At 48.2% G+C, this 20,698-nt stretch overlaps 1 long non-coding RNA gene across 1 annotated transcript; it reads right to left on the reverse strand.

Moving 5' to 3' along the window:
* Window positions 1–677: 677 nt before the first annotated feature.
* On the reverse strand, window positions 678–18,557 carry LOC135979664 (uncharacterized). Its single transcript, XR_010596928.1, has 3 exons — window positions 18,434–18,557; window positions 12,913–13,036; window positions 678–802 (listed from the first exon to the last, which is right to left on the reverse strand). It is a non-coding gene; the product is annotated as an uncharacterized LOC135979664 (long non-coding RNA).
* Window positions 18,558–20,698: the final 2,141 nt, after the last annotated feature.

The raw sequence follows: 20,698 nt of genomic DNA on the forward strand, positions 1-20,698 counted from the left end.
AGTAAAATCAGTAAAAGGAAAGGAGACAACTCGAAAGAGGCTCCTGCTCTCACTCAAATACGTGAATCCTAACACTCTCTCAGTCCTCAAGAGAAACCTCGAGAAGGAGACTTGCTGAAGCAAAGCCACAGGGGTCTCGGAGGTTTCCCTGGCCATGCGCCCCTGTCCTGCCTCGCTGATGGCAGCATCTCTCTCTGAGGTTACCACCTCCCTAACACCTTTGACCAATATGCTGAGGTCCTGCAAAAGACCTTTGTGATATCACTGCCACCAATCAAACCCTTAAGTGCTAATGTCCTGCTGCTGGCCTGACACTATGAAGGTTTGGGCTACTCTCTGTGGATCACCCCACTCAATGCGTCTTCATTCTAGGAAGCAAGTGGGATAGACAGTAAAACATCAGAGGCTGCTCCCAATGCTACACTCAGTGGTTCCAAAATTAGTAGACTTTATGGCCACAAGAGACCTTTAGAGCATCTAATCTAAGCCCCTGCATGTCATAGGCTTCCTGTATAGTACAATAGTTACTCTTTGGGCACACACATTCCAGAAAGGCATCTAGTCTTCATTCAATGACATCAAGAGATGGAGAATCCACCACTTTCCCTTTTAGTGAGTGCCAGGGGGTTCCATTTCCCCTTCCACTAGCTCCCCATTTACAGTGAGCCAGAGCAGTACCTGCAGCAGGGAGCGGGAGTTGCTGATGGCCTCAGAGGCACAGCCCCTGCAGTGTCTCAGGCACCTGGCACAAGTGCCGGATGATGCGGAGCTGGTGCATCACTTTGGCCGTGACGTCCTCCTGCTGCAAGGGAACGAGAACCTGTCAGAGACTCAAACGCCCCGAGGAATCAGCGGGAATTAAGGGCACCTGGAACCAGCACTACTTCCACCCATCACCTGCCCACCACTGAGGGATAAATTCACCTCCTGAACCCCAGAATGGAGTCTTCTTGTCCTTTCTAGTAACCTCCAGTGCCAACCCCCCTCCTTCTAGGGTGAGCTCCTGCTTCCTCCCACTCAGTGTTCTTGACAGCTGTTCCACCTCCAAACCAAACCTCAAGTTATCAGAACCCTCTTCTGCACCCGCAACCAGGTTGGGCATGGAGGCGGCTCTAGCGGGGGGGCAAGAGGGATTCTGCCAGAAGTGAAGTGGGTTGAGGGGAGGTTGAGATCTTGCCCCAAGTCATCCCAGACACTAATGCTAAGCCACAGGATGGCAGCATCTTGTGTCAGTGGAGTCCAAGCACTATTTCAACCCCACAGTTTTAGAGGAACTTCCCACAGGGAGAGGTGAAGAGAACCCCCAGCAATACACACACAGACACACACACACACCACTCCTGGTGGTGGGAGGGGAACAAGAGAAAGGACAAAAGAAGTAAGAGATGAAGAGAAAGGAAGGAGGGATGGAGGAAAAGGTAAAATGAAAAGGACAAACGCTAATATCCCTAGTGATTCTACGGGATAAAATCCCAGGGACGGAATAAAATTCTGCCACCTTGAACTAGTGTTTTCCATGCCTAGAATTCAGCTGGCACCAGATGGATCAGACTGTGGAGGTTGCAAAACCTATTGGAGGCTCTTACCTTCTCAACAGGGAAGTCTGTTTTCATAGAATCATAAAATCATACAATATCAGAGTTGGAAGGGACCTCAAGAGGGCATCTAGTCCAACCCCCTGCTCAGAGCAGGACCAATTCCCAGCTAAATCATCCCAGTCAGGGCTTTGTCAAGCCGGGCCTTAAAAACCTCCAAGGAAGGAGACTCCATTTTTTTCCCCATCTTATATGGAACCAATCACCAGAGACCCCAACCATCAAAAAATCACCAAATGTGCTTTGTTGCTTCTAACTGATTTCTAGTAAAATCAGTAAAAGGAAAGGAGAAAACTCGAAAGAGGCTCCTGCTCCCACTCACATACGTGAACCCTAATACTCTGTCAGTCCTCAAAGAGAGACCTCGAGAAGGAGACTTGCTGAAGCAAAATCACAGGGGTCTCTGAGGTTTCCCTGGCCCTGCCCCCCTGTCCTGCTTGGCTCATGTCAGCATCTCTCTCTGAGGTCACCACCTCCCTAACACCTTTGAGCAATTCACCTCCTCAACCCCAGAATGGAATCTTCTTGACCTTTCTAGTAACCTCCAGTGCCAACCCCACTCCTTGTAGGATGAGCTCCTGCTACCTCCCGCTCAGTGCCCTTGACAGCTGTTCCACCTCCAAACCACAGCTCAAGTTATCAGAACCCTCTTCTCCACCCCCACCCAGGTTGGGCAGGGAGGCGGATCTAGGAGGGGGGGCAGCAGGGATTCTGAAAGCAGAAAAGTGCGTTGCGGGGAGGTTGAGACCTTGCCCGAAGTCATCCCAGACAGTAATGTTAAGCCACAGGATGGGAGCATCTAGTGTCAGTGGAGTCCAAGCACTATTTCAACCTCACAGTATTGGATCAACTTTCCACAAGGGGAGGTGAAGCGCACCCCCAGCAACACACACACACCCCACTCCTGGTGGTGGGAGGGGAACAGGAGAAAGGACAAAAGAAGTAAGAGTTGAAGAGAAAGGAAGGAGGGATGGAGGAAAAGGTAAAACGAAAAGGACAAAACCTAATGTCCCCAGTGATTCCACGGGACAAAATCCCAGGGAGGGAATAAAATTCTGCCACCTTGAGCTAGTGTTTTCCATGCCTAGAATTCAGCTGGCACCAGGGGGATCAGACTGAAAAGGTTACAAACCTCTCCGAAGCTCTTACCTTCTTAACAGGGACGTCTGTTTTCTAGTAAAATCAGTAAAGAGAAAGGAGAAATCTCGAAAGAGGCTCCTGCTCGCACTCACGTACGTCAGCCCTAATACTCTCTCAGTCCTCAAAGAGAGACCTCGAGAAGGAGACTTGCTGAAGCAAAGCCACAGGTGTCTCTGAGGTTTCCCTGGCCCTGTGCTCCTGTCATGCCTGGCTGATGTCAGCATCTCTCTCTGAGGTCACCACCTCCCTAACAACTTTGACCAATAGGCTGAGCTCCTGCAAAAGTCCTTTGTGATGTCACTGTCACACCCAACCATCCCCTGAAGTGCTAATGTCCTGCTGCTGGCCTGACACTATGAAGGTTTGAGCTACTCTCTGGGGATCACCCCACTCCATGCGTCTTCATTCTACGAAGCAAGCCGGCCAAACAGTAAAACATCAGAGGCTGCTCCCAATGCTACACTCAGTGTTTCCAAAATTAGTAGACTTGATGGGCAGAAGAGACCTTTAGAGCATCTAATCTAAGCCCCTGCATATCATAGGCTTCCTGTATAGTACAATAGTTACTTTTTGGGCACACACATTCCAGAAAGGCATCTTGTCTTGATTAAATGACATCAAGAGATGGAGAATCCACCACTTTCCCTTTTAGTGAGTGCCAGGGGGCTCCATTTCCCCTTCCACTAGCTCGCCATTTACAGGGAGCCAGAGCAGTACCTGCAGCAGGGAGTGGGAGTTGCTAAGGCCTCAGAGGAACAGCCCCTGCAGTGTCTCAGGCACCTGGCACAAGTGCCAGATGATGCGGAGCTGGTGCATCACTTTGGCCGTGGGGGGGGGAGGCTTTTGTTTGTGTTCTTTGTTTTGGTTGTGCGTTCGCTCTCGGGACTGAGGGGGACCAGACATCAATCCAGGTTCTCCACATCTTTCTAAACAAGTCTCTCCTATTTCTAACTTCTAAGTAAATAGCCAGGCAAGGCGTGTTAGTTTTCCTTTGTTTTCTCAACATGTAAATGTACCTTTTACTAGAGTGTTTATCTTTGTTTGCTGTACTTTGAACCTAAAACTAGAGGGGAGTCCTCTGAGCTCTTTAAGTTTGATTACCCTGTATGGTTATTTCCATACTGATTTTACAGAGATGATTTTTACCTTTTTCTTTAATTAAAAACCTTCTTTTTAAGAACCTGATCGATTTTTTCCTTGTTTTAGATCCAAGGGGGTTGGATCTGTATTCACCAGGAGTTGGTGGGAGAAAGAAGTGGGAATGGTTAATTTCTCCTTGTTTTAAGATCCAAGGGGTTTGGATCTGTATTCACCAGGGAATTGGTGAAGGTCTCTCAAGGCTACCCAGGGAAGGAAATTAGCCTTGGGATGGTGGCAGCGGACCAGAGCTAAGCTGGTAGTTAAGCTTAGAAGTTTTCATGCAGGCCCCTACATTTGTACCCTAAAGTTCAAAGTGGGGATACAGCCTTGACATGGTGGTAGCGGTGGGATCATTTTAAACCCAAAGCCAGTGAGATTTTTTTTTCTTTCTAGCTGCTTGAAAAGCAGAGCTGGAGATAGATGCATATCTTCTCTCTCCTTGCCTGAAGGCAGAGGTGTTAAGTTTTTTTAACAAGGTCCTTTGTTAAGAGAAGTGTTCAAATGAGCAAACGACAGGGTAAAAGGAATTTACAAGCTGAATTGGTTTTTTTTTCTTTTTACATCCTCGGGAGTAGCTAGTTAGAAAGTCTCTCTTAACTCAGCAGCAGCCAGAGCTGAGAGCTTCCCAGTTTCAGTCAACTGCAGAGGGGGTGACCCAGCACAAGAAAACAGGAAAATGACTACCAAAGAAGTAGCTAAAAAAATAGAACTGGCCAAACTAAAAGCAGAAGAAAATGAAAGAAAACATCAGAGACTGCTTCAATTAACAAAACTCAAGACACAGCAGAGAAAAAGAGAAGAAAAAGCCAAAGAGGAGGCCCACAAGAGAGAGATGAAGTTGAAAGAAAAAGAAATGGAGCTGAAAAAAAAAAGAGATGGAGGAGAGAGAAAAAGAAAGGAAGCATGAACTGGAAGTAGCAAAGGCTAAGCAAGCTTTCACCCCCATCCCTGTTCCTGAGCCGTCCACCAGGGCCCCGGCTGTGTTACCAGAGACCCAGACAAAGGTGGTGGAACCGGATCCCCTGCCAACGACTGCAACAGCCGTAGTGAATCCAATCCCAGAGACCCAGCCAAAGCCAGTCCCAGAACCGGAACTGGCAACGCAACCAGCACCAGGACCATTGCCAGCACTGAGTCCAGCGCTTGCAAACCCGTCTACAACTCCAACGCCAGAGGGCACCAGCGAGCCTGACCTGGCGGAAGCAGCAGATAACCCTACCCAAGAGGCTCAGCCAGAGCCTGAGATACCACATAGTGCACCAGTGGACAGCGGATCACAGTCAATGGAAACAGCCCCAGCACCTGCATCACTTCCAGAGGGACCAAGCCCCAGTCCACAATCCAAGGAGGAACTGATGTCTCCAGCATCAAGGAAACAGTTCCAGGCCGAGCAGGAAGCAGATAACAGCCTTCAGAAAGTTTGGGCGGCGGCGTGGAGCACCCCACCGCCTCTCAGCTCTTCTAACCGATCCCGGTTTGTTATAGAACAAGGACTTTTATACAAGGAGACTCTTTCTGGTGGGCACCAGAAAAACTGGCATCCTCAAAGACAGTTGGTAGTTCCCACTAAGTATCGGGTAAAGCTCTTGAGCTTAGCCCACGATCATCCCAGTGGCCATTCTGGGGTGAACAGAACCAAGGACCGGTTGGGGAAGTCCTTCCACTGGGAGGGAATGGGCAAGGACGTTGCTAATTATGTCCGGTCTTGTGAGGTGTACCAACGAGTGGAAAAGCCCCAAGACCAGGTTAAAGCCCCTCTCCAGCCACTACCCATAATTAAGGTCCCATTTCAGCACGTAGCTGTGAATATTCTGGGTCCTTTTCCCAAAAAGACACCCAAAGGAAAGCAGTACGTACTGACTTTCATGGATTTTGTTACCCGATGGCCGGAAGCAGTACCCTTAAGCAACACCAGGGCTAAAAGTGTGTGCCAGGCATTAACAGACATTTTTGCCGGGGTAGATTGGCCCTCCAACATCCTTGCAGATTCGGGAACTAATTTCCTGGCAGGGACCATGAAAAACCTGTGGGAAGCTCATGGGGTGAATCACTTGGTTGCCACCCCTTACAACCATAAAACCAATGGCCTGGTGGAGAGGTTTAATAAAACTTTGGGGGCCATAATATGTAAATTCATAAATGAACACTCCAATAATTGGGACCTAGTGTTGCAGCAGTTGCTTTTCGCCTACAGGGCTGTACCACATCCCACTTTAGGGTTTTCACCATTTGAACTTGTGTATGGCCGCGAGGTTAAGGGGCCATTACAGTTGGTGAAACAGCAATGGGAGGGGCTTACGCCTTCTCCAGGAACTAACATTCTAAACTTTGTAAGCAACCTACAAAGCACCCTCCGACACTCTTTAGCCCTTGCTAAAGAAAACCTAAAAAATGCTCAGAAAGAGCAAAAGGCCTGGTATGATAAACATTCCAGAGAACGGTCCTTCAAAGTAGGAAACCAAGTCATGGTCTTAAAGGCGCTCCAGGCCCATAAAATGGAAGCGTCGTGGAAAGGACCATTCGCGGTCCAGGAGCGCCTAGGAGCTGTTAATTATCTCATAGCCTCCCCCACCTCCAACATAAAGCCCAAGGTATACCATGTTAATTCTCTTAAGCCCTTTTATTCCAAAAAATTAAACGTTTGCCAGTTTACAGCCCAGAAAACAAATAACGCAAAGTGGCCTAAAGGTGTCTATTACGAAGAAAAAAAGGATGGTGGCGTAGAAGAGGTGAACCTCTCCACGACCCTTGGACGTCTGCAGCGACAGCAGATCAAGGAGCTGTGCACAAGCTTTGCACCAATTTTCTCAGCCACTCCAAAACGGACCGAACGGGCATACCACTCCATTAACACAGGTAATGCTCACCCAATTAGAACCCCACCCTACCAGGAGTCACCTCATGACAAAACTGCTATACAAAGGGAGATCCAGGACATACTACTGATGGGTATAATCCGCCCCTCTAATAGGTGGTGGGAGGGGAACAGGAGAAAGGACAAAAGAAGTAAGAGATGAAGAGAAAGGAAGGAGGGATGGAGGAAAAGGTAAAACGAAAAGGACAAACCCTAATGTCCCCAGTGATTCTACGGGACAAAATCCCAGGGAGGGAATAAAATTCTGACACATTAAACTAGTGTTTTCCATGCCTAGAATTCAGCTGGCACCAGATGGATCAGACTGAGCAGGTTCCAAAACCTCTTGGAGGCTCTTACCTTCTCAACAGGGACGTCTGTTTTCTAGTAAAATCAGTAAAAGGAAAGGAAAAAACTCGAAAGAGGCTCCTGCTCGCACTCAAATACGTGAACCCTAATACTCTCTCAGTCCTCAAAGAGAGACTTGGAGAAGGAGCGGCGAACAGCAGAGGCTAAGAGCGGGAGTTTGACTGGGAGTTCGCTTGGGGAGAGCTCACTGAGGCTTACATCTGCAGGTTTCTCTGAGTAGTTCCTGCAACAGTTGAGGAAGTTCTTAAGAAGACGGTGATGTGGAAGGTGAGCGATCAGAGATGACCTTGAGCGGATCACTGCAGACTATGTGGCTCTGGGAAGAAGGATAAAGGAGTTTGAGGCGCAAGTGGTGTTCTCGTCCATCCTCCCTGTGCAAGGAAAAGGCCGGGGTAGAGACCGTCGAATCGTGGAAGTCAACGAATGGCTACACAGGTGGTGTTGGAGAGAAGGCTTTGGATTCTTCAACCATGGGATGGTGTTCCAAGAAGGAGGAGTGCTAGGCAGAGACGGGCTCCACCTAACGAAGAGAGAGAAGAGCATCTTCGTCAGCAGGCTGGCTAACCTAGTGAGGAGGGCTTTAAACTAGGTTCACCGGGGGAAGGAGACCAAAGCCCTGAGGTAAGTGGGGAAATGGGATCCTGGGAGGAAGCACAAGCAGGAGAGCGCAAGGGGGGAGGACTCCTGTCTCATGCTGAGAATGAGGGACGATCGATGAGTTATCTTAAGTGCCTATACACAAATGCAAGAAGCCTGGGAAACAAGCTGGGAGAACTGGAAGTCCTGGCACAGTCAGGGAACTATGATGTGATTGGAATAACAGAGACTTGGTGGGATAACTCACATGACTGGAGTACTGTCATGGATGGATATAAACTGTTCAGGAAGGACAGGCAGGGCAGAAAAGGTGGGGGAGTTGCGTTGTATGTAAGAGAGGAGTATGACTGCTCAGAGCTCTGGTATGAAACTGCAGAAAAACCTGACAGTCTCTGGATAAAGTTGAGAAGTGTGAGCAACAAGGGGGATGTCAAGGTTGGAGTCTGCTATAGACCACCAGACCAGGGGGATGAGGTGGACGAGGCTTTCTTCTGGCAACTAGCAGAAGTTGCTAGATCGCAGGCCCTGGTTCTCATGGGAGACTTTAATCACCCTGATATCTGCTAGGAGAGCAATACAGCGGTGCACAGACAATCCAGGAAGTTTTTGGAACGTGTAGGGCACAATTTCCTGGTGCAAGTGCTGGAGGAACCAACTAGGGGCAGAGCTTTTCTTGACCTGCTGCTCACAAACAGGGAAGAATTAGTAGGGGAAGCAAAAGTGGATGGGAATCTGGGAGGCAGTGACCATGAGATGGTCGAGTTCAGGATCCTGACACAAGGAAGAAAGGAGAGCAGCAGAATACGGACCCTGGACTTCAGAAAAGCAGACTTTGACTCCCTCAGGGAACAGATGGGCAGGATCCCCTGGGAGAATAACATGAAGGGCAAAGGGGTCCAGGAGAGCTGGCTGTATTTTAAAGAATCCTTATTGCGGTTGCAGGAACAAACCATCCCGATGTGTAGAAAGAATAGTAAATATGGCAGGCGACCAGCTTGGCTAGACAGTGAAATCCTTGCTGATCTTAAACGCAAAAAAGAAGCTTACAAGAAGTGGAAGATTGGACAAATGACCAGGGAGGAGTATAAAAATATTGCTCAGGCATGCAGGAGTGAAATCAGGAAGGCCAAATCACACTTGGAGTTGCAGCTAGCAAGAGATGTTAAGAGTAACAAGAAGGGTTTCTTCAGGTATGTTAGCAACAAGAAGAAAGTCAAGGAAAGTGTGGGCCCCTTACTGAATGAGGGAGGCAACCTAGTGACCGAGGATGTGGAAAAAGCTAATGTACTCAATGCTTTTTTTGCCTCTGTCTTCACGAACAAGGTCAGCTCCCAGACTGCTGCACTGGGCAGCACAATATGGGGAGAAGGTGACCAGCCCTCTGTGGAGAAAGAAGTGGTTCGGGACTATTTAGAAAAACTGGACGTGCACAACTCCATGGGGCTGGATGCGCTGCATCCAAGGGTGCTAAAGGACTTGGCGGATGAGATTGCACAGCCATTAGCCATTATTTTTGAAAACTCATGGCGATCGAGGGAGGTCCCGGATGACTGGAAAAAGGCTAATGTCGTGCCCATCTTTAAAAAAGGGAAGGAGGAGGATCCAGGGAACTACAGGCCAGTCAGCCTCACCTCAGTCCCTGGAAAAATCATGGAGCAGGTCCTCAAGGAATCAATTATGAAACACTTAGAGGAGAGGAAAGTGATCAGGAACAGTCAGCATGGATTCACGAAGGGGAAGTCGTGCCTGACTAACCTAATTGCCTTCTATGATGAGATAACTGGCTCTGTGGATGAGGGGAAAGCAGTGGATGTGTTATTCCTTGACTTTAGCAAAGCTTTTGATACGCTCTCCCACAGTATTCTTGCCACCAAGTTAAAGAAGTATGGGATGGATGAATGGACTGTAAGGTGGATAGAAAGCTGGCTGGATCGTCGGGCTCAACGGGTAGTGATCAATGGCTCCATGTCTAGTTGGCAGCCGGTTTCAAGCGGAGTAGTGCCCCAAGGGTCGGTCCTGGGGCCGGTTTTGTTTAATATCTTTATTAATGATCTGGAGGATGGCTTTTTCTTCTCTTTTTCTCTGCTGTGTCTTGAGTTTTGTTAATTGATGCAGTCTCTGATGTTTTCTTTCATTTTCTTCTGCTTTTAGTTTGGCCAGCAACACACACACACACACATATACCACTCCTGGTGGTGGGAGGGGAACAAGAGAAAGGACAAAAGAAGTAAGAGATAAAGAGAAAGGAAGGAGGGATGGAGGAAAAGGTAAAACGAAAAGGACAAACCCTAATGTCCCCAGTGATTCTACCAGACAAAATCACAGGGAGGGATTAAAATTCTGCCACCTTGAACTAGTGTTTTCCATGCCCAGAATTCAGTTGGCACCAGATGGATCAGACTGAGCAGGTTCCAAAACCTCTTGGAGGCTCTTACTTTCTAAACAGGGATGTCTGTTTTCTAGTAAAATCAGTAAAAGGAAAGGAGACAACTCGAAAGAGGCTCCTGCTCTCACTCAAATACGTGAATCCTAATACTCTCTCAGTCCTCAAGAGAAACCTCGAGAAGGAGACTTGCTGAAGCAAAGCCACAGGGGTCTCTGAGGTTTCCCTGGCCATGCGCCCCTGTCCTGCCAGGCTGATGTCAGCATCTCTCTCTGAGGTCACCACCTCCCTAACACATTTGACCAATAAGCTGACATCCTGCAAAAGGCCTTTGTGATGTCACTGCCACACCCAACCAAACCCTGAAGTGCTAATGTCCTGCTGCTGGCCTGACACTTTGAAGGTTTGAGGTTGTCATAACTATAAAGGGAAGGGTAACAGCTGTCCTGTGTACAGTCCTCAAGAGAAACCTCGAGAAGGAGACTTGCTGAAGCAAAGCCACAGGGGTCTCTGAGGTTTCCCTGGCCATGCGCCCCTGTCCTGCCTGGCTGATGTCAGCATCTCTCACGGAGATCACCACCTCCCTAACACCTTTGACCAATACGCTGAGGTCCTGAAAAGGCCTTTGTGATGTCACTGCCACACCCACCCATCCCCGGAAGTGCTAATGTCCTGCTGCTGGCCTGACACTTTGAAGGTTTGAGCTACTCTCTGTGGATCACCCCACTCAATGCGTCTTCATTCTAGGAAGCAATCCGGCTAGACGGTAAAACATCAGAGGCTGCTTCCAATGCTACACTCAGTGTTTCCAAAATTAGGAGACTTTATGGCCACAAGAGACCTTTAGAGCATCTCATCTAAGCCCCTGCATATCATAGGCTTCCTGTATAGGACAATAGTTACTTTTTGGGCAGAAACATTCCACAAAGGCATTTAGTCTTCATTCAATGACATCAAGAGATGGAGAATCCACCACTTTCCCATTTAGTGAGTGCCAGGGGGCTCCATTTCCCCTTCCACTAGCACCCCATTTACAGTGAGCCAGAGCAGTACCTGCAGCAGGGAGTAGGAGTTGCTGATGTTCACAAAGGCACAGCCCTTGCAGTGTCAACTTCGCACGAGGGGAGGTGAAGAGCACCCCCAGCAACACACACACACACACCACTCTTGGTGGTGGGAGGGGAACAAGAGAAAGGAAGGAGGGATGGAGGAAAAGGTAAAACGAAAAGGACAAACCCTAATATCCCCAGTGATTCTACGGCACAAAATCCCAGGTGGGCTATAAAATTCTGCCACCTTGAACTAGTGTTTTCCATGCCTAGAATTCAGCTGGCACCAGATGGATCAGACTGAGCAGGTTAAAAACCTCTCCAAGGCTCTTACCTTCTCAACAGGCACGTCTGTTTTCTAGTAAAATCAATAACAGGAGAAAACTCGAAAGAGGCTCCTGCTCGCACTCACATACGTCTCCCACAGTATTCTTGCCGCCAAGTTAAAGAAGTATGGGCTGGATGAATGGACTGTAAGCTGGATAGAAAGCTGGCTGGATCGTCGGGCTCAACGGGTAGTGATCAATGGCTCCATGTCTAGTTGGCAGCCAGTTTCAAGCGGAGTGCCCCAAGGGTCGCCCCTGGGGCCGGTTTTGTTTAATATCTTTATTAATGATCTGGAGGATGGTGTGGACTGCACTCTCAGCAAGTTTGCAGGTGACACTCAACTAGGAGGCGTGGTAGATACACTCGAGGGTAGGGATCGGATACAGAGGGACCTAGACACATTAGAGGATTGGGCCGAAAAAAACCTGATGAGGTTCAACAAGGACAAGTGCAGAGTCCTGCACTTAGGACGGAAGAATCCCATGCACTGCTACAGACTAGGGACCGAATGGCTAGGTAGCAGTTCTGCAGAAAAGGACCTAGGGGTCACAGTGGATGAGAAGCTGGATATGAGTCAACAGTGTGCTCTTGTTGCCAAGAAGGCTAACGGCATTTTGGGCTGTATAAGTAGGGGCATTGCCAGCAGATCGAGGAACGTGATCGTTCCCCTTTATTCGACATTGGTGAGGCCTGATCTGGAATACTGTGTCCAGTTTGGGGACCCACACTACAAGAAGGATGAGGAAAAATTGGAAAGAGTCCAGCGGAGGGCAACAAAAATGATTAGGGGTCTGGAGCACATGACTTATGAGAAGAGGCTGAGGGAACTGGGATTGTTTAGTCTCCAGAAGAGAAGAATGAGGGGGGATTTGATAGCAGCCTTCAACTACGTGAAGGGGGGTTCCAAAGAGGATGGAGCTCGGCTGTTCTCAGTGGTGGCAGATGACAGAATAAGGAGGAATGGTCTCAAGTTGCAGTGGGGGAGGTCCAGGTTGGATATCAGGAAAAACTATTTCACTAGGAGGGTGGTGAAACACTGGAATGCGTTACCTAGGGAGGTGGTGGAGTCTCCTTCCTCGGAGGTTTTTAAGGCCCGGCTTGACAAAGCCCTGGCTGGGATGATTTAGCTGGGAATTGGTCCTGCTTTGATCAGGGGGTTGGACTAGATGACGTCTTGAGGTCCGTTCCAACTCTGATATTCTATGATTCTATGATTCTAACAGGGACGTCTGTTTTCTAGTAAAATCAGTAAAAGGAAAGGAGAAAACTCGAAAGAGGCTCCTGCTCGCACTCACATACGTCAACCCTAACACTCTCTCAGTCCTCAAAGAGAGACCTCGAGAAGGAGACTTGCTGAAGCAAAGCCACAGGGGTCCACCACTTTCCCTTTTAGTGAGTGCCAGGGGGCTCCATTTCCCCTTCCACTAGCACCCCATTTACAGTGAGCCAGAGCAGTACCTGCAGCAAGGAGCAGGAGTTGCTGATGTTCACAGAGGCACAGCCCCTGCAGTGTCTCAGGAATCTGGCGCAAGTGCCGGATGATGCGGAGCTGGTGCATCACTTTGGACGTGACGTCCTCCTGCTGCAAGGGAACGAGAACCTGTCAGAGACTCAAACGCCCCGAGGAATCAGCGGGAATTAAGGGCACCTGGAACCAGCACTACTTCCACCCATCACCTGCCCACCACTGAGGGATAAATTCACCTCCTGAACCCCAGAATGGAGTCTTCTTGTCCTTTCTAGTAACCTCCAGTGCCAACCCCCCTCCTTGAAGGATGAGCTCCTGCTATCTCCCCCTCAGTGCCCTTGACAGCTGTTCCACCTCCAAACCACAGCTCAAGTTATTAGTACCTTTGGACACAGACTGGCTAACCTAGTGAGGAGGGCTTTAAACTAGGTTCGAACGGGACAGGTGAGCAAAGCCCACAGGTAAGTGGGGAACATGGAGACCGGGGAGATGGGTCAAAAACGAGAGGGAGTGTGGGCTATATTGTCAGAGGGAAAGGAGGGTCAGGACAAAACTGGGAGGAAAGATCAAACCAGTATCTTAGATGCCTATATACAAATGCGAGAAGTATGGGGAATAAGCAGGAAGAACTGGAAGTGCTAATAAATAAATACAACTATGACATTGTTGGCATCACTGAAACTTGGTGGGATAATACACATGATTGGAATGTTGGTGTGGATGGGTACAGCTTGCTCAGGAAGGATAGACAGGGGAAAAAGGGAGGAGGTGTTGCCTTGTATATTAAAAATGTACACACTTGGACTGAGGTAGAGATGGACATAGGAGATGGAAGTGTTGAGAGTCTCTGGGTTAGGCTAAAAGGGGTAAAAAACAAGGGAGATGTCATGCTAGGAGTCTACTACAGGCCACCTAACCAGGTGGAAGAGGTGGATGAGGCTTTTTTTAAGCAACTAACAAAATCATCCAAAGCCCAAGATTTGGTGGTGATGGGGGACTTCAACTATCCGGCTATATGTTGGGAAAATAACACAGCGGGGCACAGACTATCCAACAAATTCCTGGACTGCATTGGAGACAACTTTTTATTTCAGAAGGTTGAAAAAGCTACTAGGGGGGAAGCTGTTCTAGACTTGATTTTAACAAATAGGGAGGAACTCGTTGAGAATTTGAAAGTAGAAGGCAGCCTGGGTGAAAGTGATCATGAAATCATAGAGTTTGCAATTCTAAGGAAGGGTAGAAGGGAGAACAGCAAAATAGAGACAATGGATTTCAGGAAGGCAGATTTTGGTAAGCCCAGAGAGCTGATAGGTAAGGTCCCATGGGAATCAAGACTGAGGGGAAAAACAACTGAGGAGAGTTGGCAGTTTTTCAAAGGGACACTATTAAGGGCCCAAAAGCAAGCTATTCCGCTGGTTAGGAAAGATAGAAAATGTGGCAAAAGACCACCTTGGCTTAACCATGAGATCTTGCATGATCTAAAAAATAAAAAGGAGTCATATAAAAAATGGAAACTGGGACAGATTACAAAGGATGAATATAGGCAAACAACACAGGAATGCAGGGGCAAGATTAGAAAGGCAAAGGCACAAAATGAGCTCAAACTAGCTACGGGAATAAAGGGAAACAAGAAGACTTTTTATCAATACGTTAGAAGCAAGAGGAAGACCAAAGACAGGGTAGGCCCACTGCTTAGTGAAGAGGGAGAAACAGTAACAGGAAACTTGGAAATGGCGGAGATGCTTAATGACTTCTTTGTTTCGGTCTTCACCGAGAAGTCTGAAGGAATGCCTAACATAGTGAATGCTAATGGGAAGGGGGTAGGTTTAGCAGATAAAATAAAAAAAAAACAAGTTAAAAATCACTTAGAAAAGTTAGATGCCTGCAAGTCACCAGGGCCTGATGAAATGCATCCTAGAATACTCAAGGAGCTAATAGAGGAGGTATCTGAGCCTCTAGCTATTATCTTTGGAAAATCATGGGAGACGGGAGAGATTCCAGAAGACTGGAAAAGGGCAAGTATAGTGCCCATCTATAAAAAGGGAAATAAAAACAACCCAGGAAACTACAGACCAGTGAGTTTAACTTCTGTGCCAGGGAAGATAACGGAGCAAGTAATTAAGGAAATCATCTGCAAACACTTGGAAGGTGGTAAGGTGATAGGGAACAGCCAGCATGGATTTGTGAAGAACAAATCACGTCAAACCAATCTGATAGCTTTCTTTGATAGGATAACGAGCCTTGTAGAGAAGGGTGAGGCTGTGGATGTGGTATACCTAGACTTTAGTAAGGCATTTGATACGGTCTCGCATGATATTCTTATTGATAAACTAGGCAAATACAATTTAGATGGGGCTGCTATAAGGTGGGTGCATAACTGGCTGGATAACCGTACTCAGGGAGTTGTTATTAATAGTTCCCAATCCTGCTGGAAAGGCATAACGAGTGGGGTATCGCAGGGGTCTGTTTTGGGACCGGCGCTGTTCAATATCTTCATCAACGACTTAGATATTGGCATAGAAAGTACGCTTATTAAGTTTGCGGATGATACCAAACTGGGAGGGATTGCAACTGCTTTGGAGGACAGGGTCATAATTCAAAATGATCTGGACAAATTGGAGAAATGGTCTGAGTTAAACAGGATGAAGTTTAACAAAGACAAATGCAAAGTGCTCCACTTAGGAAGGAACAATCAGTTTCACACATACAGAATGGGAAGAGACTGTCTAGGAAGGAGTACGGCAGAAAGGGATCTAGGGGTTATAGTGGACCACAAGCTAAATATGAGTCAACAGTGTGATGCTCTTGCAAAAAAAGCAAACCTGATTCTGGGATGTATTAACAGGTGTGTTGTGAGCAAGACACGAGAAGTCATTCTTCCGCTCTACTCTGCTCTGGTTAGGCCTCAGCTGGAGTATTGTGTCCAGTTCTGGGCACCGCATTTTAAAAAAGATGTGGAGAAATTGGAAAGGGTCCAGAGAAGAGCAACAAGAATGATTAAAGGTCTTGAGAACATGACCTATGAAGGAAGGCTGAAAGAATTGGGTTTGTTTAGTTTGGAAAAGAGAAGACTGAGAGGAGACATGATAGCAGTTTTCAGGTATTTCAAAGGGTGTCATAAGGAGGAGGGAGAAAACTTGTTCACCTTAGCCTCTAAGGATAGAACCAGAAGCAATGGGTTTAAACTACAGCAAGGGAGGTCTAGGTTGGACATTAGGAAAAAGTTCCTAACTGTCAGGGTGGTTAAACACTGGAATAAATTGCCGAGGGAGGTTGTGGAATCTCCATCTCTTGAGATATTTAAGAGTAGGTTAGATAAATGTCTATCAGGGATGGTCTAGATGGTATTTGGTCCTGCTATGCGGGCAGGGGACTGGACTCGATGACCTCTCGAGGTCCCTTCCAGTCCGATAATCTATGAATGTATGAAAAAAACACTGTTCTCCACCCCCACCAAGGTTGGCCAGGGAGGCGGCTCTAGCGGGGGGGCAGGAGGGATTCTGGCAGCAGTGAAGTGGGTTGCGGGGAAGTTGAGATCTTGCCCCAAGTCATCCCAGACACTAATGCTAAGCCACAGGATGGCAGCATCTAGTGTCATTGGAGTTCAACCACTATTTCAACCCCACAGTTTTGGATCAACTTCCCACAAGGGGAAGTGAAGAGCACCCCCAGCAACACACACACACACACCACTCCTGGTGGTGGGAGGCTAACAGGAGAAAGGACAAAAGAAATAAGAGATGAAGAGAAAGGAAGGAGGGATGGAGGAAAAGGTAAAACAAAAAGGACAAACCCTAATGTCCCCAGTGATTCTACGGCACAAAATCCAAGGGATGGAATAAAATTCTGCCATCTTAAACTACTGTTTTCCATGCCTAGAATTCAGCTGGCACCAGATGGATCAGACTGAGCAGCTGCCAAAACCTCTTGGAGGCTCTTACCTTCTAAACAGGAACGTCTGTTTTCTAGTAAAATCAGTAAAAGGAAAGGAGAAAACTCGAAAGAGGCTCCTGCACGCACTCACGTACGTCAACCCTAACACTCTCTCAGTCCTCAAAGAGAGACCTCGAGAAGGAGACTTGCTGAAGCAAAGCCACAGGGTCTCTGAGGTTTCCCTGGCCCTGTGCTCCTGTCCTGCCAGGCTGATGTCAGCATCTCTCTCTGAGGTCACCACCTCCCTAACACATTTGACCAATAAGCTGACATCCTGCAAAAGGCCTTTGTGATGTCACTGCCACACCCAACCAAACCCTGAAGTGCTAATGTCCTGCTGCTGGCCTGACACTTTGAAGGTTTGAGGTTGTCATAACTATAAAGGGAAGGGTAACAGCTGTCCTGTGTACAGTCCTCAAGTACTATAAAATCCTCCTGGCCAGAGACTCCAAAATCCTTTTCCCTGTAAAGGGTTAAGAAGCTCAGGTAACCTGGCTGGCATCTGACCTAAAGGACCAATAAGGGGACAAGATACTTTCAAATCTTGGGGAGGGGAAGGCTTTTGTTTGTGTTCTTTGTTTGTGTGGGTGTTCGCCCTCGGGACTGAGAGGGACCAGACATCAATCCAGGTTCTCCACATCTTTCTAAACAAGTCTCTCCTATTTCAAACAAGGCGTGTTAGTTTTCCTTTGTTTTCTCAACTTGTAAATGTACCTTTTCCTAGAGTGTTTATCTTTGTTTGCTGTACTTTGAACCTAAGACTAGAGGGGAGTCCTCTGAGCTCTTTAAGTTTGATTACCCTGTAAGGTTAATTTCCATACTGATTTTAAAGAGATGATTTTTACCTTTTTCTTTAATTAAAAGCCTTATTTTTAAGAACCGGATTGATTTTTCCTTGTTTTAAGATCCAAGGAGTTTGGATCTTGATTCACCAGGAGTTGGTGGGAGGAAGGAGGGGAATGGTTAATTTCTCCTTCTTTTAGATCCAAGGGGGTTGGATCTGTATTCACCAGAAGTTGGTGGGAGGAAGGAGGGGGGATGGTTTATTTCTCCTTGTTTTAAGATCCAAGGGGTTTGGATCTGTATTCACCAGGGAATTGCTGAAAGGTTTCTCAAGGCTACCCAGGGGAGGAAATTAGCCTTGGGATGGTGGTTAAGCTTAGAAGTTTTCATGCAGGCCCCTACATTTGTACCCTAAACTTCAAAGTGGGGATACAGCCTTGACACAGGTACTCTCTGTGGATCACCCCACTCAATGCGTCTTCATTCTAGGAAGCAAGCCGGCTAGACAGTAAAACATCAGAGGCTGCTCCCAATACTACACTCAGTGTTTCCAAAATTTGTAGACTTTATGGCCAGAAGAGACCTTTAGAGCATCTAATCTAACCCGCTGCATATCATAGGCCTACTGTATAGTACAAGAGTTACTTTTTGGGCACACACATTCCAGAAAGGCATCTAGTCTTCATTCAATGACATTAAGAGATGGAGAATCCAACACTTTCCCTTTTAGTGAATGCCAGGGGGCTCCATTTCCCCTTCCACTAGCTCCCCATTTACAGTGAGCCAGAGCAGTACCTGCAGCAGGGAGCGGGAGTTGCTGAAGGCCTCAGAGGAACAGCCCCTTCAGTGTCTCAGGCACCTGGCGCAAGTGCCGGATGATTCCGAGCTGGTGCATCCCTTTGGCCGTGACGTCTTCCTGCTGCAAGGGAATGAGAACCTGTCAGAGACTCAAACGCCCCGAGGAATCAGGGGGAATTAAGGGCACCTGGAACCAGTAGTATTTCCACCCAGCACCTGCCCACCGCTCAGGGATGAATTCACCTCCTGAACCCAAGAATGGAGTCTTCTTGTCCTTTCTAGTATCCTGCAGTGCCAACCCCCCTCCTTGTAGGATTAGCTCCTGCTACCTCCCGCTCAGTGTTTTTGACAGCTGTTCCACCTCCAAACCACACCTCAAGTTATCAGAACCCTGTTCTCCACCCCCACCCAGGTTGGCCAGGGAGGCTGCTCTAGCAGGGGGGCAGGAGGGATTCTGCCAGAAGTGAAGTGGTTTGAGGGGAGGTTGAGATCTTCCCCAAGTCATCCCAGACACTAATGCTAAGCCACAGGATGGCAGCATCTTGTGTCAGTGGAGTCCAAGCACTATTTCAACCCCACAGTTTTGGATCAACTTCCCACAATAGGAGGTGAAGATCACCCCCAGCAACACGCACACACACACACACACACACACACCACTCCTGGTGGTGGCAGGGGAACAGGAGAAAGGACAAAAGAAGTAAGAGATGAAGAGAAAGGAAGGAGGGATGGTGGAAAAGGTAAAATGAAAAGGACAAACCCTAATGTCCCCAGTGATTCAACGGGACAAAATCCCGTGTGGACTACAAAATTCTGTCACCTTGAACTAGTGTTTTCCATGCCTAGAATTCAACGGGCACCAGGTGGATCAGACTGAGAAGGTTCAAAAACCTCTCGGAGGCTCTTACCTTCTAAACAGGGACGTCTGTTTTCGAGTAAAATCAGTAAAAGGAAAGGAGAAAACTCGAAAGAGGCTCCTGCTCGCACTCACATACGTGAACCCTAATACTCTCTCAGTCCTCAAAGAGAGACCTCGAAAAGGAGACTTGCTAAAGCAAAGCCACAGGGGTCTCTGAGGTTTCCCTGGCCCTGCGCCCCTGTCCTGCCTGACTGATGTCAGCATCTCTCTCTGAGGTCACCACCTCCCTAACACCTTTGACCAATATGCTGAGATACTGCATGTAGCGGGGCGGCCTGGCTCCCAGGTGCCCCAGGAAGTCAAGGCCACCGCGGCCTGTCCCCACCCCCCGGAAGTCAAGGGGCGGGACAGGAAGTATAAAGGCCAAGCCACAGCGCTCAGTAGCTGGCCGGCAGCGGGAGAGGACAGACGCTGGTGCCCGAGCTCCCGCGGACCTGAGCCTGCCGAGAGCCCGGTATCCTGAGGAGGACTGGCCGGAAGGGACGAGCCCCACCCCGGAACTACTACACTGCAAAAGGCCTTTGTGATGTCACTGCCACACCCACTCATCCCCTGAAGTGCTAATGTCCTGCTGCTGGCCTGACACTTTGAAGGTTTCAGCTACTCTCTGAGGATCACCCCACTCGATGCGTCTTCATTCTAGGAAGCAAGCCGGCTAGACAGTAAAGCATCAGAGGCTGCTCCCAATGCTACACTCAGTGTTTCCAAAATTACTACACTTTATGGCCAGAAGAGACTTTTAGAGCATCTCATCTAACCCCCTCCATATCATAGGCCTCCTGTATAGTACAATAGTTACTTTTTGGGCACACACATTCCAGAAAGGCATCTAGTCTTCATTCAATGACATCAAGAGATGGAGAATCCACCACTTTCCCTTTTAGTGAGTGCCAGGGGGCTCCATTTCCCCTTCCACTAGCTCGCCATTTACAGGGAGACAGAGCAGTACCTGCAACAGAGAGCGGGAGTTGCTGAAGGCCTCAGAGGCGCAGCCCCTGCAGTGTCTCAGGCACCTGGCGCAAGTGGCGGATGATGCGGGTGCATCACTTTGGCCGTGACGTCCTCCTCCTGCAAGGGAACGAGAACCTGTCAGAGACTCAAATGCCCCGAGGAATCAGGGGCAATTAAGAACACCTGGAACCAGCAGTATTTACACCCTGCACCTGCCCACCACTGAGGGATGAATTCACCTCCTGAACCCCAGAATGGAGTCTTCTTGTCCTTTCTAGTAATCTCCAGTGCCAACCCCCGTCCTTGTAGGGTGAGCTCCTGCTACCTCCCCCTCAGTGCCCTTGACAGCTGTTCCACCTCCAAACCACAGCTCAAGTTATCAGAACCCTCTT

This window comes from Chrysemys picta, unplaced genomic scaffold (genome assembly GCF_011386835.1).
Source record: "Chrysemys picta bellii isolate R12L10 unplaced genomic scaffold, ASM1138683v2 scaf1102, whole genome shotgun sequence".
Taxonomy (NCBI): domain Eukaryota; kingdom Metazoa; phylum Chordata; order Testudines; family Emydidae; genus Chrysemys; species Chrysemys picta.